Genomic DNA, 15,611 nt, shown 5'->3' with positions numbered 1-15,611 from the left:
CCTCCTGTCTCGGCCCTCCTGGGTACTAGATTTGCAGGGACCGGCCACCACACCTGGTTTCCCTTATGATCAATTTTGGATCATACTTGGGCACATTTCATCAGACTTTCTGCCTTTGAAAACAACTTTGAGGCTGGGTGGTGGTAGCACATACCTTTAATCTCAGCACTTGGGAAACAGAGGTAGGCTGATCACTGTGAGTTCAAGGTCAGACTGGTCTACAAAGTGAGTTCCAGGACACCCAAGGATATTATTACACAGAGAAAGAATCCCCAACGTCTGACTACACAGACCCTCCTCATCTTCCCCTCCTTGCTGCAGCATTCTCTGTTCTTCCAGATCCAGCCCCATGCCTGGCATTCAGCAAGTAAGATTAGTGTTACTCACACTCTTGAAGCCAGGTCTTTGCAAGGGTATGTGCAGCCACATACAACAAGGTATGAGCTCTTCCCCCATTCACCCTGTTATACTTCAGGAGACTCTGCAAATCCATATTGCAAGTACCCAGAAGGTAAAGAATACCAAAAAGTTTCAGGAAGTCCCTGAAACTGACCAGATTCAGTAGGCCCCTCCCTGCCAGAGTAAGCAGAACTAAACTGCAAAGAAGACTAGAGACCAGACCAGTTTGTCTGGAAGAAGCAGAAACTAACGGAGCTGTCTGGGAAAAGACCAACTGAGACACCTGGAAAGCAGTTCAGCTGTCTGAAAACTGTGCAATGTGCTCCAGATGCCCAGCTTTGGGAGCTGTCATGCACACATGCTAGAGTGGGCCTTAGTGATGTAGCTGTCTTTTAAGTCATTTCTGCTCCTGTAAGTGGTCCCAATAAAACTCTGTGGTTCACCAAATTGAATTTTGATGGTGTTCATACTTTGGTGTGTCATGGGCTCCCTATCTGAGGTAAGTGGACATGTGTGTATTGCAACCCTACTAGGAAAAGTTTTTTTTTTTTTTTTTTTTTGGTTTTTCGAGACAGGGTTTCTCTGTAGCTTTGGAGCCTGTCCTGGAACTCCCTTTGTAGACCAGGCTGGTCTCGAACTCACAGAGATCCTCCTGCCTCTGCCTCCCAAGTGCTGGGATTAAAGGCGTGCGCCACCACCGCCAGGCTAGGAAAAGTTTTGTCACACAACAATGGACTAGCTTTTTCCCAGGCAGCTTTAACCTGTCCAACCTCAAGCTGTGTTACAGATTTGAAACAGCTGCCTCAATGGAGTGCCTTCTCTGTACCCAATACCCTACCCACAAGTGAGGACACAGTAGCACAGACTATGCCACTTGTAACTAGGTATCTTTCCTGAGATCACAACCAGATACCAGTGCTCCAGTTGGCGACTGTCCCCATGAGTTTGTGAGTACAGCAGCCAGACCACTCTCACAAAGAAGTTTATGATTTAAAAGAAAGAGGGAGAGAGAGAAAGGGGGGGGGGGAAGGAGAGAGAGAGAGCATGAACTGGTTTTCTGTGCTCAAACTGAACAGAGTTCTCAGACAGATGGTGAACAGAAAATAAGGAGGAAGCAATTTCCCACTTCTCAAGGCCAGCAGAGCCCCAAGGTGGGAGCTACGTCCACAGCTACTTCCAATCTGGGCCTGTCTCTCCATCTCCCAAGTCAATATTTGGGTGGAAAGAAAAAAAAGGACTCCCAAGAACTCTCTTTAGAACCCTCTTCCTACCCCCCCACACCCTACTTCTGTTCTCTAAGTGAGAACCCACCTGCTCTCTGACTGCAGCCCTGACTACAGCCATAGTTAAGGAAAACACCTGTCCAATCATTGACCTGAGCAGACTAACATCAAGCCTGAGACTTCCAGCCTCACCCCATACAGCAATGTCAAAATGGCACCTTCCTAGTCAGATGTAAGAGGGGAATATCAGGGTAAAAGGAACCCACGCACTCCTAACGTTATAATACGGGACAGAGCACTCAGTGTCTAGCAATCAGCAAGTAGCATGCACAAAGCCTTGGATTCTATAGAACCATATAGACTTGATGAGGTAGTGCGTGCCTTTCACCCCAGCCCTGACAAGGTGGAGAAGGGAGGGCTGGAAGTTCAAGGTCACCTGGGGCTGCACAGTGAGTTTGTCAAAAAAAAAAAAAAAAAAGCGTAGTATCTTCCTTCTCTGAATTTTTTTCAAAATTTCTTTTTTTATATATATACATTGGTATTTATTTGGCCTGCATGTATGTCAGTATGAGGGTGTCAAATCTTGAGGATGTCAGATCTTGTGAGCTTCCATGTGGGTGCTGGGAACTGAACCCAGGTCCTCTTTAAGAGCAGTGAGTGCTCTGAATTGCTAAGCCATCTCTCTACCTTTGTTTTAATTTCTTTCTTTCTTTTTTTTCTCTCTTTCTTTCTTTCTTTTTTTGGTATTTTGAGACAGGATTTTTCAGTAGCTATGGAGCCAGTCCTGGAACTTGCTCTGTAAACCAGGCTGGTCTTGAACTCAGAAATCAGCCTGCTTCTGCCTCTCAAGTGCTGGGATTAAAAGCGTGCACCACCACCACCCAGTTAATGTCTTAGTAATTTTTTAAAATACTTTAAAGGGGTTTACTATGTAAAACAGACTGGCCTCAAACTCACAGAGATCAACCAGCCTCTGCTTTTCAAGTACCAGGATTAAAGGTGTACACTACCAAACCCAACTTAATTTTTTAAAAAGATTTATTTCTATTTATACATCGGTCTGGCCCATGTATACAGATACCCAAGGAAGCCATAAAAGGGTGTTGGATCCCCAAAGCTTAAGAGGTGGTTTTAAGACACCTGAGTGAGCCAGGTGAGAAACCCTGTCTCGAAAAACCAAAAAATAAAATAAAAATAAAAAATAAAAGACACCTGGATGTTAGGACAGTTATTGTTAGTGGAGCCTCTGGAAGAGCAGCGAGCACTCTTAAGCACTGGGCCATCTTTCTTTCCACCCATGAATTTTTTTCTTCGAATCTAAACTGCATGGGTGAAAGAGGACTATGGGGTGGACTACACATTGTTGGTGTACTTACTGCCTGTATATAGTATTCTACTTATTGTATATAGTTTTCTTACATTAGCTATAGACTTTTTTATTTTAGACAAAAAAGGGGAAATGTAGTGATATTTTGTGTTTTAACAAACAAAGTTTGCCTGAAGGATAGAGAAGCAGCCATTAGAGAAACCTTTTACCTCTCCCAAGGGGCAATCCTGCCCTCAGACTGTCTCCTCAGACTGCACTGAGCTCCTGTCTCCTCCCACCTCATATTCTTCTCTCCACCCACCTTATCACACCTGTCTCACCTCCACAGTGCTGGCATTACAGGTGTTGGGTCCCAAATGTGGGGTCACCTTTTAGTGAGCTCTGTTTCTCCGAGACAGATTCAATCTTGTGTAGCCCAGGCTGGCCTTGAACTAACAGAAAAACTTCTACCTCTGTCTCCCAAATCCTGGGATTAAAGGTGTGTGCCACCACTGCTGGCCTCTAGTGGCTTAGCTTTGCACACTTATCTTCAGTCAAGCTTTCTTAAAGCCCAAACAGTATCACTGCAATGGGAATTTAAAGCCAGCCAGGAACGGTGGTGCACACCTGGCATTCCAGCAGTGCTCAAGGATCCCTAAATTCCAAGATGGCCCAGGCTACAGAGCAAGCCCCTCAGGAGAAGAAAAAATAAATAAATAAAAACAAAAAGCAGGTGATCCTACAGTCATGCCTACTTGAGAACACACAGTGAAGAGATCCTTTGAGCCTGGGCAACAAAGGAGATCTTGTGACCCTATATAGCCAGGAGTGGGGAGAGAGAGATGACATCCCAGGTAGCCTGGGTAACACAGCAAGAACCTGGCTTGCCTAACATGTGAAGATCTCTTGGTTCCATACTCAGCACCACAAAAATAAATAAATAAACAAACAAACAAACGGAGGAATGAATGAAATTTAAAAAAGCTTCAAGGTGGGAAGGGTTTTGTTAGCTGGTTAACTTCTGTGTAACACCTCTGCCATGAGCAAATGCCACAGGACTCCAGAAACACACAGCATGGTGGTGTCTAGAGACTAAAAGCTGAGCTTTCTGCTCTCGGTTGCCATGGATCAACTACTGCCAACAGCCATCATAAACCTCACAAATGCCAGAGCCTCCTAGTCTCTGTCTCCATGGAAAAACAGAAGCTAGGTGAGGAAGTTAGATGGGCGATGAAGTTTCATTTCAAATACTCCCAGAAATAGACACGCACGCTCCCAATGAGACTGGCTGCAGCCCCAAGGGATGTCCTCCAGGAAGCCCATGGTGTTCATGCTTGTCTCTGTTTACAGCTGGGCTGGCAGCTCAGTGAGAGTCACCGTATTGTGCTCACTTCTGGACCAATGACACCATCCCTCACTTCAGGCAGGCAAACACTGTTTTTTTGCTAGCATGAGAAATAACATCAACCAGTTAACTACACACTTCAAATTTTTTAATTTAAACTAAGTTATGTATTTGTTTGAGGCAAGGTCTCCCAGACTTTGTGTATTTCATACACAAACTTCCTAAGTAGTCAAATAAGCCCTCCTGCATTGGTCCTGCTGAGCAGAGTACTGAATCGTGGGCTTTGTTCACTCTCTGCAGCACTCTACCAACTAAGTCCTCAGCCCTAAACTCTTCCTTCCTTTCTTCCTTTCTTTCGTTTTCTGAGACAGGGTTTCTCTATGTAGCTCTGGCTGTTCTGGAACTCGCTAGGTAGACCAGGCTGACCTCAATCTCAAGGATCTGACTGCCCTTGCCTCCTGAGTGCTGGGATTAAAGCCATATGATACCACCACCCAACTCTAAATTGTTTTTTAAAGGCAGGAAAGGATGGCAAGATGGCTCAATGGGTAAAGATACTTGTGGCCAAACCTAATGATTTGAGTTCAATCCCCTAGGCCTATGTGGCAGAAAAGGACTGACTCCTAAGAGTCATCTGACCTCCATACATGTGCTATGGCAGGCACTAAACACCCATACACATACACAAACAAGCAAACAAATAAATAAATGTTAAAAAAAAAAGTTTAAGACATTTGCCAGGCAGTGGTGGCGCACACCTTTAAACCCAGCACTGGGAGACAGAGGCAGGTGAATCTCTGTGTGTTCCAGGCCAGCCTGGTCTTACAAGAGCTAGTTCCAAGATGCTTTCTGTTCACAGCCAGCCATTGTTGGATTGCCTGGACTGCAGCCTGTAAATCATTCCAATAGACCCTTTTCCCTATACACAGAGAGAGATTCATTCTGTAAGATCTGTTACTCTAGAGAACCCTAATTAATACAACCCATACACATAAAATTTATTCTAAATAATTAATAAACATTCACAAAGCAAAGATTCGCTCCCAGCACCACAATACTATTTCTACTAGTAACAGCAGCAGTCAGGCCAGGTGTGCTGGCACACACCTTTCTTTTTTCCCTTGGAGACAAGGTCTCTTTCTTCAGCCATGGCTATCCTATAACTCGCTCTGTAGACCAGGCACAGAAATCTGCCTGCCTTTGCCTCCTGAGTGCTGGGATTAAGGACATGTGGGTGTACCACAACCAGAAGCTAAGGTTATACATTGAGACCCTGTATCAACCAATAAATACAATATTTTAAATGGTACTGAAAGTGTAGTTCAATAGTAACAGTGTTTGCCTAGTGAGACTGAGGGCCTAGGTTCTCAACCTCAGAACCTCAATAATAAATATACTTTATTCACTTGACAACCTAAGGTTAATCCCTAGGACCCACATGGTGGAAGGGGAGAAGCCACTGGAAAAACTGTCCTCTGACCACATGCCCTCCCATAAATAAATGGATGTAACTTAAATAAATAAATAAAACCACCTTACCGATGGCCACACAGGATAACCTGCCACAGCAGAGCTCTTTTTGTGAGACGGTAGAGAGAAAAGTCTCATGTTGCCTAGGCTGGACTGCAACTTACAACCCCCTGCCTCAGCCTCCCAAATGTTGGGATTATTTGTGTTCACCATGTGCCTAGCTAGAACTCTTCCAGAAGTACTCACGTACCCTTCACAGGCCAGTTTACGGGAATCTATCCACTCAGTGATACATACTACAAAGGGTGGGGCTGCAAACAAAAAAAGCAAGCCAGAGACTGGGCATTACAAATAACACCTCTGTGCATTTAGATGGAGCCACCCCAGCCAGTAGTTATTTCCCATCCTCAACATCCCACAGGGACCAAAGGCCCCCAGTGCTGTCCACACCAAGAAGGAAACCCTGACTGCTTTGGCTATTTCAATTACATAAATCAACATTTCCTTGGCCAGGCAGTGTTTGGACCCACATAGATTTCAGTGATCCCTACCAACTGATAGCCACGTTACATTACACATTACATCAACACTGTTTCTAACTACAAAAGGCTTTTTATTGCTGTAAATATCCTTCAAATGTAAAATAAAAAAAATTCAAAGATTTTCCTGTTAGATAAACAGACGTGGTAGAGTCGCTACCAACCACCAGCAACATCTGTGTCTCAAGAGACAGTGGAATTTCAGGAGAGTGAATCCCTTAAGCTGTTTTTTTTACATATACATATACACAAACACAAATAAGTAAATAAATGTATATTTTTTAATCAAATAAAGATAGTCTGATGGTGTGGCACACACGTTTAGAGGTACATGGACCTCTGAACTCAAGCCCCATGAATCTGAGTTCAAGGCCAGCCTGGTCTATAGACCTAATTTCAGGACAGCCAGAGCAACACAGAGAAACCCTATCTCAAAAAACAAACAAACAGGGGGCTGGAGAGATGGCACAGAGGTTAAGAGCACTGACTGCTCCTCCAGAGGTCCTGAGTTCAATTCCCAGCAACCACATGGTGGCTCACAGCCATCTATAATGAGATCTGGTGCCCTCTTCTGGCCTGCAGGCATACATGGAAGGAATGTTGTATATATAATTAATAAATAAATCTTAAAAAAATAAAAAATAAAAATAAATACTAACTTGCATAGTGGCTCATGCCTATAATTCCAGCACTAGGGAAGCTAAAACAGAATTGCCACGTTTGATTGCAACCTAGGTGATACAGTAAGTCCCCGTCTCAAAAAAAGATAGAAATGCCAGCATGGTGATAAGCCAGGTTTAATGACAAGCCTTGTAAACCCAACACTCCCTGGAGTTCCCTGACCAACCTAGCCTGCCCTACTATGTCTCAAATAAATAAGTATGTAAATGAATGAATGAATGAATGAATGAATGAGTGGGTGGGTGAATGAATGAATTTAATGCATATACACACATACAAACCAAAAACTACTTCAGAGTTTAAGACTGGTGGGCATGGTAACATAACCTTAAAAAAGATGGATGGATGGATGGATGGATGGATGGAAATTTGTTTTGTTTTTTTTTTAAAAAAGGCAGAGTCAGGTTGATTATTACAAATTCAAAGCTGGCAGGTCTACAGATTAATACCCTGTTTACATAGACGACAGACAGACAGAATCCTAATTTTATGTGAGACTCTACCTCGGAGGGAAAAAAAAGGCCAAAGTCAATAAACACTGGTACTTGTCTATAATTCCAGCATTAAGGAAGTAGAGGCAGGAAGATGAGTAATGAAGGTCATCTGGGCTGAGGACACAGTTTACAGTCAGCCCGGGCTATAAAAGACTCTGACTTTTTTCCAACATGGGAGGGCCTGGCTCAGATTTTTACCCATTATTTTCCCCTGGGTTTTATCCATCTGTTGCCACATTATTCACCCACCGTGATTATAGGGCTTTCACTAATTACTAAGAAAAAAATCCACTAAAAAAATAGAGTATCTTATGTGGGCATGGAGACACATGCCTGTAATCACAGCCCGTAGGAGGCCAGGAGGTTTATTAGTTAGAGGATCTTGAGGCTGAGGCCAGTCTGGGCTACATAGTAAATATAGCCACACACACATAGAAAAATCTACCCAAAAAGTAGGAGTGGGGGTGTCCTGACCCTCATTCTCAATCCACCTTACCCCAGAAACTGAGTTAGCATCTCCACAACTCTCTAGACCTGGGCCCAGGAGCTCAGATGAATTCTGATCTCCACGTGGGCACTGAGTCACACACTGGTCTTCTCAAAGTACCATTATTATTGTGTAGTCAAATGCCTTTGTATGACACTTTCCCAGTCTTTTGTTTCCAAATCTGATGCATTACCATGAAAAAAAAAAAGGGTCATTTTTCAAGGCTCTGAAGCTCACCATGTAAGGGTTCCATTTCCTAAACTGCTCCAAAATGTGTACAGGAGCCTTTAAAAATGCAAGCTCACCTACTCTTTGGCTTCCCACAGTTCTTCATGTTTATTATCATCTTCTACTCTGCCTCTGGTCTAATTAGTTATCCATCCCTCTGCTTGCCCTTCGTTCACAAATCACCCCATTTAACAGAGGAAGATGCCAAGGCCAAAGCAAATACAAGTGCCTGCCACTCAACAAATCTTTCTCACACCTAGGAACAGAACACAGGAAAACTGAAAAACTTACATTTGTTTCTCTCTCAGAACATTTAGCCTTGGTAGAATATCAAGAACCTTCTGGTCTGGGAGTCCAGGCCAGGACCCTAACCTCATTAGTATCATATCATAACCAGCCTGTGCTAACCATCTAGTCACTCATTCCCTCAAGTTTACTGAGCATCTCCTGAAAGCAGGGTCATCGCCTTCACAGTCATGGGCTCCAATATTTAGTAACACGCTGACTTTGTGCTACAACTTGGTAAGTCACACGAATAGAAAAAAATCTCCTTTAAAAACGAAAAAGGGAAGCCGGGCGGTGGTGGCGCACGCCTTTAATCCCAGCACTCGGGAGGCAGAGGCAGGTGGATCTCTGTGAGTTCGAGACCAGCCTGGTCTACAAGAGCTAGTTCCAGGACAGGCTCCAAAGCCACAGAGAAACCCTGTCTCGAAAAACCAAAAAAAAAAAAAAAAACGAAAAAGGGAAAAAAAAAAGAATGAAGGAGCCAGGCAGTGGTGGCACGTGGTTTTAAGCCTAGCACTTAGGAGGCAGAGGCAGGCGGATCTCTGTGAGCTGAGGCCAATTTGGTTCCAGACTGAGCGAATTCCAGAACAGCCAGGACTGTTACACTGAGAAACCTTGTCTCCAAAACAAAACAAAACCAAAAGAAAGAAAAAGGTAGCCAGGTGATGGTGGTACAAATTCATCTCAGGACTCAGGAGGCAGAGGCAAGTGAATCTCTGGGTTCAAGACCAGCCTAGTCTACAGAATAAATTAAGATTTTACAGCCTGGCATAACTGGATATCAACATATAGAAGAATGAAAATAGACCCATACCTATCACCATGCACAAAACTCAAGTCCAAATGGATCAAAGACCTCAACATAAAGCCAGCCACACTGAACCTTATAGAAGAGAAAGTGGGAAGTACACTTAAACGCACTGGCACAGGGAACCACTTCCTAAATATAAGCCCAGCAGCACAGACACTGAGAGAAACAATTAATAAATGGGACCTCCTGAAACTGAAAAGCTTCTGTAAAGCAAAGGACACAATCAACAAGACAAAATGACAGCCTACAGAATGGGAAAAGATCTTCACTAACCCCACACCATATAGAGATCTGATCTCCAAAATATACAAAGAACTCAAGAAATTGGACACCAAAAGAACACATAATCCAATAAAAAAAAATGGAGTACAGACCTAAACAGAGAACTCTCAACAGAGGAATCTAAAATGGCTGAAAGACACTTAAGGAAATGTTCAACATCCTTAGTCATCAGAGAAATGCAAATCAAAATAACTCTGAGATTCCATCTTACACCTGTAAGAATGGCCAAGATCAGAAACACTGATGACAACTTATGCTGGAGAGGTTGTGGGGAAAAGGGAGCACTCCTGCATTGCTGGTGGGAGTGCAAGCTGGTACAACCCCTTTGGATGTCAGTGTGGCGAATTCTCAGAAAATTAAGAAACAACCTTCCTCAAGACCCAGTAATACCACTTTTGGGTATATATTCAAAAGGATGCTCAATTGTGCCACAAGGACATATGTTCATAGCAGCTTTGTTTGTCATAGCCAGAACCTGGAAACAATCTAAATGCCCCTTGATCGAAGAATGGAGAAGGAAAATGTGGTACATTTACACAATGAGTACTACACAGCAGAAAAAAATAACGACAGCTTGAATTTTGCAGGAAAATGGATGGAGCTAGAAAACATTATTTTGAGTGAGGTAACCCAGACCCAGAAAGACAATTATCACATGTACTCACTCATAGGTGGTTTTTAAACATAAAGCAAAGAAAGCCAGCCTATAAACCACAATCCCAGAGAACTTAGACAACAATGCAGACACTAAGAGAGACTTACATAGATCTAATCTAAATGGGAAGTAGAAAGTAGAAAATGACAAGATCTCCTGAGTAAATTGGGAGCATCGGGACCTTGTGGGAGGATTGAAGGGGGGAGGGAAGAGACAGGGAGGAGAGCAGGAAAAAATACAAAAAACATTTTGTATCATTATTAAAATGTTTCTCAGAAACAAAAAAAAAAAAGATTTTACAGCCATGCATGGTGGCTCATGCTTTTAGTCCCAGCACTTAGGATGCAGAGGGAGGCAGTTCTCTGAGTTTGAGGCCAGCCTGGTCTACAGATCTACAGAGTTAGTTCCAGGACAGTCATGGCTATACAGGGAAACCCTGTCTTGAAAACAATAAATAATAATAATAATAATAAAAGAGTACATGTGTGCATATGTACAATTACACACACAGGGCTGGAGAGATGGCTCAGAGGTAAAGAGCATTGCCTGCTCTTCCAAAGGTCCTGAGTTCAATTCCCAGCAACCACATGGTGGCTCACAAGGTTATCTGTAATAAGGTCTGGTGCCCTCTTCTGGCCTGCAGGTATACACACAAGACAGAATATTGTATATATAATAAATAAATAAATATTTTTTTTAAAAAAATTACACACACATACACACACCAACTCCTGTTCCTTCTCTCTTGCCATGTAACACCCTGTGCTATCTCAGGACTCAATTAACCTCTTTATAAATAGCCTGACTCAGCCATTTTGTTACAGTAACAAATGATACAAGAAACAATTCTCACTTCAAAGTCACAGATTACCTCTTTTTTAACACCATCTGACCTGGAGTTCCTTTCAAGTCCACTTTGCCCTAGGACACCCTAAGCCCCAAACTCCTCACCACCCTTCCTGTTCACTGAGGAGAGTACCTACAGATGACCAGCAAGAGGCAGTGGGAAAACAACAGGTCTGCAGCGGCCTCCTGCCCGGAGCTGAGGACCCAGGAAACTCTCCAAGTGCTTCTCTACAGAAGAAAATAGCTCGAGTTGAAACTTGTGTCCACATGGCCCACTGACAGATTTAGAACTCAAATTATAGCCTCGGTGGGAGTCTTCACAAAGGAGTCAAATTAACAAGGCCCGGATGGAAAGGAATGGGTAAAGACTGCATTAAGTCAAACTAGAAAGAGAAGTACAGGTTGAGCCGAGTTAGAGCTACAACTTATCGAAATTTTAAACCAAGGGCTCACCCCACTCAGGGCTCTGCTCAGGTCAGCTATCCGGGTTCCCAGCCTGAAACCAGCCTGTGGCCTGGAAGCAGTTAGAACTTACTCAGATTTCAAGCTGAGTTCATTTCTGTCCTGTAGACCATCTCTCAATGCCAGCATTCATTTCCTTAGACTCCTGAGAGCTCTACCTTTGGCAAAGCAGATAAAATTAGCTACTGCAGTGAACTTGGAATCCAGGATGGGCCACTAAAAAACAACACAGGAGATCTGTAAACACCATGGAACCTTCTAAACTTACAGAAATGCAGTGAAGTCCTGTCTTTTGCCCCTTGCACACTCTCCAGATCTAGGGTGACCTATTTCCTGCTCTCGTCCTTTCATACCAAGGCCACAACCCGGGTCTCCTCTTTTGATCGAGGGGTGAATCAGAGGGTACCAGGTAGAAGAAAGACCTAAGAGAGCAAAGGAGCGCTTTCTTCTCTTTCCTCAAGAAGGGAAGGTCCTCTGTCTACAGGACTGAAGAACAGGGCAGGAAATGGCCTCGTCCCACAGGCTTGACCTTGTCTCCAGTGGCCACAGTCTGACACTGGCCTGTGCCTTCAGGAAAATTAATAGCCAACCGTGCGGTGCTGCACACCTGCAGTCTCAGCACCCAAGAGGCATAGGCAGGAGGACTGGCAAAAGTTTAATGTGAGGCCGGGTTGTGGTGGCACACGCCTTTAATCCCAGCACTCGGGAGGCAGAGGCAGGTGAATCCCTGTGAGTTCGAGGCCAGCCTGGTCTACAAGAGCTAGTTCCAGGACAGCTAGGACTGTTACACAGGGAAACCCTGTATCAAAAAACCGAAAAAAAAAAAAAAGTTTAAGGTCAGACTGCACTACATGACAAGAGAAAGAAGGGAACTGGAGAGATGGCTCAGCATTTAAGAGCACTGGCTGTTCTTCCAATTCCCAGCACCCACATGGCAGCTCACAATTGTCTGTAACTCCGATCCAAGGGACCTGACACCTTTACACCAACGTACATAAATACATTGTAAATACAATGTAAATAAAGTTAAATAAATCATAAAAAATATAAAAAGAAAACGAGAAAGAGAGTTGGGCATGGTAGCCCATGACTTTAATCTCAATGCTTGGGAGTCAAAGGCAGGCATATCTCTGAGTTCTAGGTCAGTCAATAAAAAGAAGTAATAGAGATCTTGTATTAAAAAAAAAAAAAAAACAGCCTCAAGTTGCATGCAGAGGGGGCTGGAGAGATGGCTCAGTGATAAGAGCATTGTCTGCTCTTCCAAAGGTCCTGAGTTCAATTCCCAGCAACCAAATGGTGGCTCACAACCATCTGTAATGAGGTCTGGTGCCCTCTTCTGGCCTGCAGGCATACACACAGACAAAATATTGTATACATAATAAATAAATAAATATTTTAAAAAAGTTGCATGCAAAGCCAGGCGATGGTGGCGCACACTTTTAATCCCAGCACTCGGGAGGCAGAGGCAGGCGGATCTCTGTGAGTTCGAGACCAGCCTGGTCTACAGAGCGAGTTCCAGGACAGGCTCCAAAGCTACAGAGAAACCCTGTCTCGAAAAACCAAAAAAAAAAAGTTGCATGCAGAACTTAGAACATGAGGGGTGAGGGGTTTGGTTTTGTTTATGAACAGGTCTCCTAACTTTCCCTCTAGACACAAAAGACTCATGAAAAAAAAAATCCAATACTATGGAAGCCTAAGGAAGATGATTTAAGGACAACCTAGGCTACATACATGGAGAGTTTGAAGATAGTCTGAGCTACACAGTGAGAAACCCTGTCTAAAAAATGAAGCACAATGATGACTGAGAAACCCAAGGACTGGCAAGAAAGAAAAGTAAACAAAGTAAAAAATTCTAAGTCTTCCCCTTCACAACAAAGACTTGGATACACCACATAAATAGGAAAATCTTGAAAATGATGGCTCCAAGGTTAAATGATAAGTCTCTCCCCAGAGATTAAGGAAGGCAATCTCAACAAGGGAAAAATCTCAAGCAAGTAGGTAGGGTAGTGCTATGCTGCAGGACCCCTCAGAAGAGTACAAGGAAAAGGGATACATAACTAAAGTGGAGACAGAGGCCAGGAAAAGTGGCTCATATCTATAATACCATCACTCACAAGTCTGAGGCAGGAAGACAACCATGAATTTGTGGTTACCATGAGTGCAGAGTGAGTTCCAGACCAGCCTGTATAAAGAAGGGCCAGATGGTGGCACACACCTTTAATCCTAGCTCTCAGGAGGCAGAGACAGGCAGCTCTCTGAATTTGAGGCCAGCATGGTCTACATGCTATTTCCAGCATAGCCAGGGCTACACAGAGAAACCCTGCCTTGGAGGGGATTAAAAAAAGAGCAAAGAGGGGAGGGGGACGCAGAGTTCATCCAGAAAATGAGACAAAGAGTATGCCTACATGGTGGCATACAGCCTGTAATCCCAGAACTTGCTTAATAGGCTGAGATGGAGAAATCATTTACTGATTTATTTTTTTAGATTTTTTGAGACAGGGTTTCTTTGTTTTGCCCTGGCTGTCCTGAAACTCATTCTGTAGACCAGGTTGGCCTAAAACTCATTAGAGAACCACCTCCCTCTGCATCCTAAGTGCTGAGACTAAAGGCATATGCGCCACCATGCATGCCTGTAAAATCTTACTTCAAGGACAGTCTAGGCTATAATGTAACAAGACTGAGTCTCAAAAAAAAAATGTGAAGTCAGGCAGGCATAATGACACCAGCATCTAATCTGCAGATCTCTATAGGTTCAAGGCTACCAATGAAAGCTATTAGGAACAGCTCAGAAAGTGGGGAAAACCTCCCAGGAGCACTTCAGATCATCCGGGGAAACTTGGAAAAAGAAAGAAGTCATTCAAAGTAGGGACGGAAAAGCAGGAAGGGAATTTCTGAGAGAGGAGCTGTCAAAAAAATGAGACAACAAGCCAGGTGGTGGTGGCGCACGCCTTTGATCCCAGCACTCAGGAGGCAGTGGCAGGCGGATCTTCGAGGCCAGCCTGGTCTACAGAGCGAGTTCCAGGACACCAGGACTATTTTACAAAGGAAGCCTGACTTGAAACAAACAAAAAAGAACAACAGATCAGAAAAAACAACCTCCTCCTCAGCAAATTGTGGGAGGGGTTCGCCGCGAGGCAGGGCGATCTCAGAAACGTCCTCCATAGAGGAAAGCTCCTCAGGAAGAACGTGAGTGTCTCCTAAAGGGAAGTGGAACCTTCCTGAGGGACGCGAAGAATCCCAGAGAGGAAGGGAGGGGGCGCTCATCAGACAAAAAGCCACCTTTTACAGAAGCTGGAGACTGAGACCAGAGTCTCGAAAGGGGGGGGGGGGGAGGGTCCTAAGAGAATGACTGCACATCCTCAAAGAGGCAAGGTACCTCTGAGAGATAAGGGTCTCAGGGATGGGGGTTCCTCTCGGGAACCCAGAAGGTCTGAGATGGGATTCCTCTCAGTAGAGAGTTCACATAAAAAGGAGTTCTCCCCCCAGGTAGGGAGGGGTTCACAGCCGCGCGGCGCAGGGTTGGATAAACAAGGTCAGATCCTCAGAAAAGTTGAGGAGTTTATGAAGGCGGTGCTTCCCTCCGAGGGGCAGCTTCCCCTCCTAGATAGAGACCCAGGACTACCCTTTCTGGGGTTATCCAGAAGAGCACCCTCTGAGAGGCGAGGTCCTACAGAGAAAGGGCACCTTCAGACGTTCAGCGCCCTAAAGGAAGGGTGTCCTCAAACAAGGGTACCCCAGAAATAGGGCACGCAGACACGCGGAGTTCGTACAGAAAAGGGGAGCCCTCAGAGGCCGGGCCTTCAGATGCAGGGTCCCCTAAAGAGTCCAGAAGGGAACCGCACCAGCCCGGCCCAGCGGAAGCCAGGGTAGCCCGGGGCACCGGAAGCCGGGGACCCCGGCAGCGGCGCCGGCCCCGCACTCACCGAAGTTGCTCGGCTCCACACTATCGGCAGCTGGGCCCCGGGCCGGCCTCGGGCAGAACGCTCGGGTCCGGTCGGGTCGCGTCCCACGGCGACGGCTCCCTCGGGTGGCGCCTGAGGCGGCTGCGGAGACAGGACGACGGACGACCGACCGACCGACTGCGCGGGGCGCGCACCC

General features: G+C 44.8%; 1 protein-coding gene across 2 annotated transcripts in view; it reads right to left on the bottom strand.

The window, feature by feature from the left end:
• Window positions 1–15,611, bottom strand: part of Gatad2a (GATA zinc finger domain containing 2A) — an 88,981-nt gene extending 73,370 nt beyond the window's left edge. The window contains exon 1 of one of the 2 annotated variants that reach the window (XM_075987284.1): window positions 15,437–15,611. The gene's annotated coding sequence lies outside the window, so the exon portion shown is untranslated. The remainder of the gene's footprint in view (window positions 1–15,436) is intronic. The other variant, XM_075987285.1, reaches the window with a different exon arrangement.

This window comes from Microtus pennsylvanicus, chromosome 9 (assembly GCF_037038515.1).
Source record: "Microtus pennsylvanicus isolate mMicPen1 chromosome 9, mMicPen1.hap1, whole genome shotgun sequence".
Classification (NCBI taxonomy): Eukaryota; Metazoa; Chordata; class Mammalia; order Rodentia; family Cricetidae; genus Microtus; species Microtus pennsylvanicus.
This window is presented reverse-complemented; position numbering and strand designations above follow the sequence as displayed.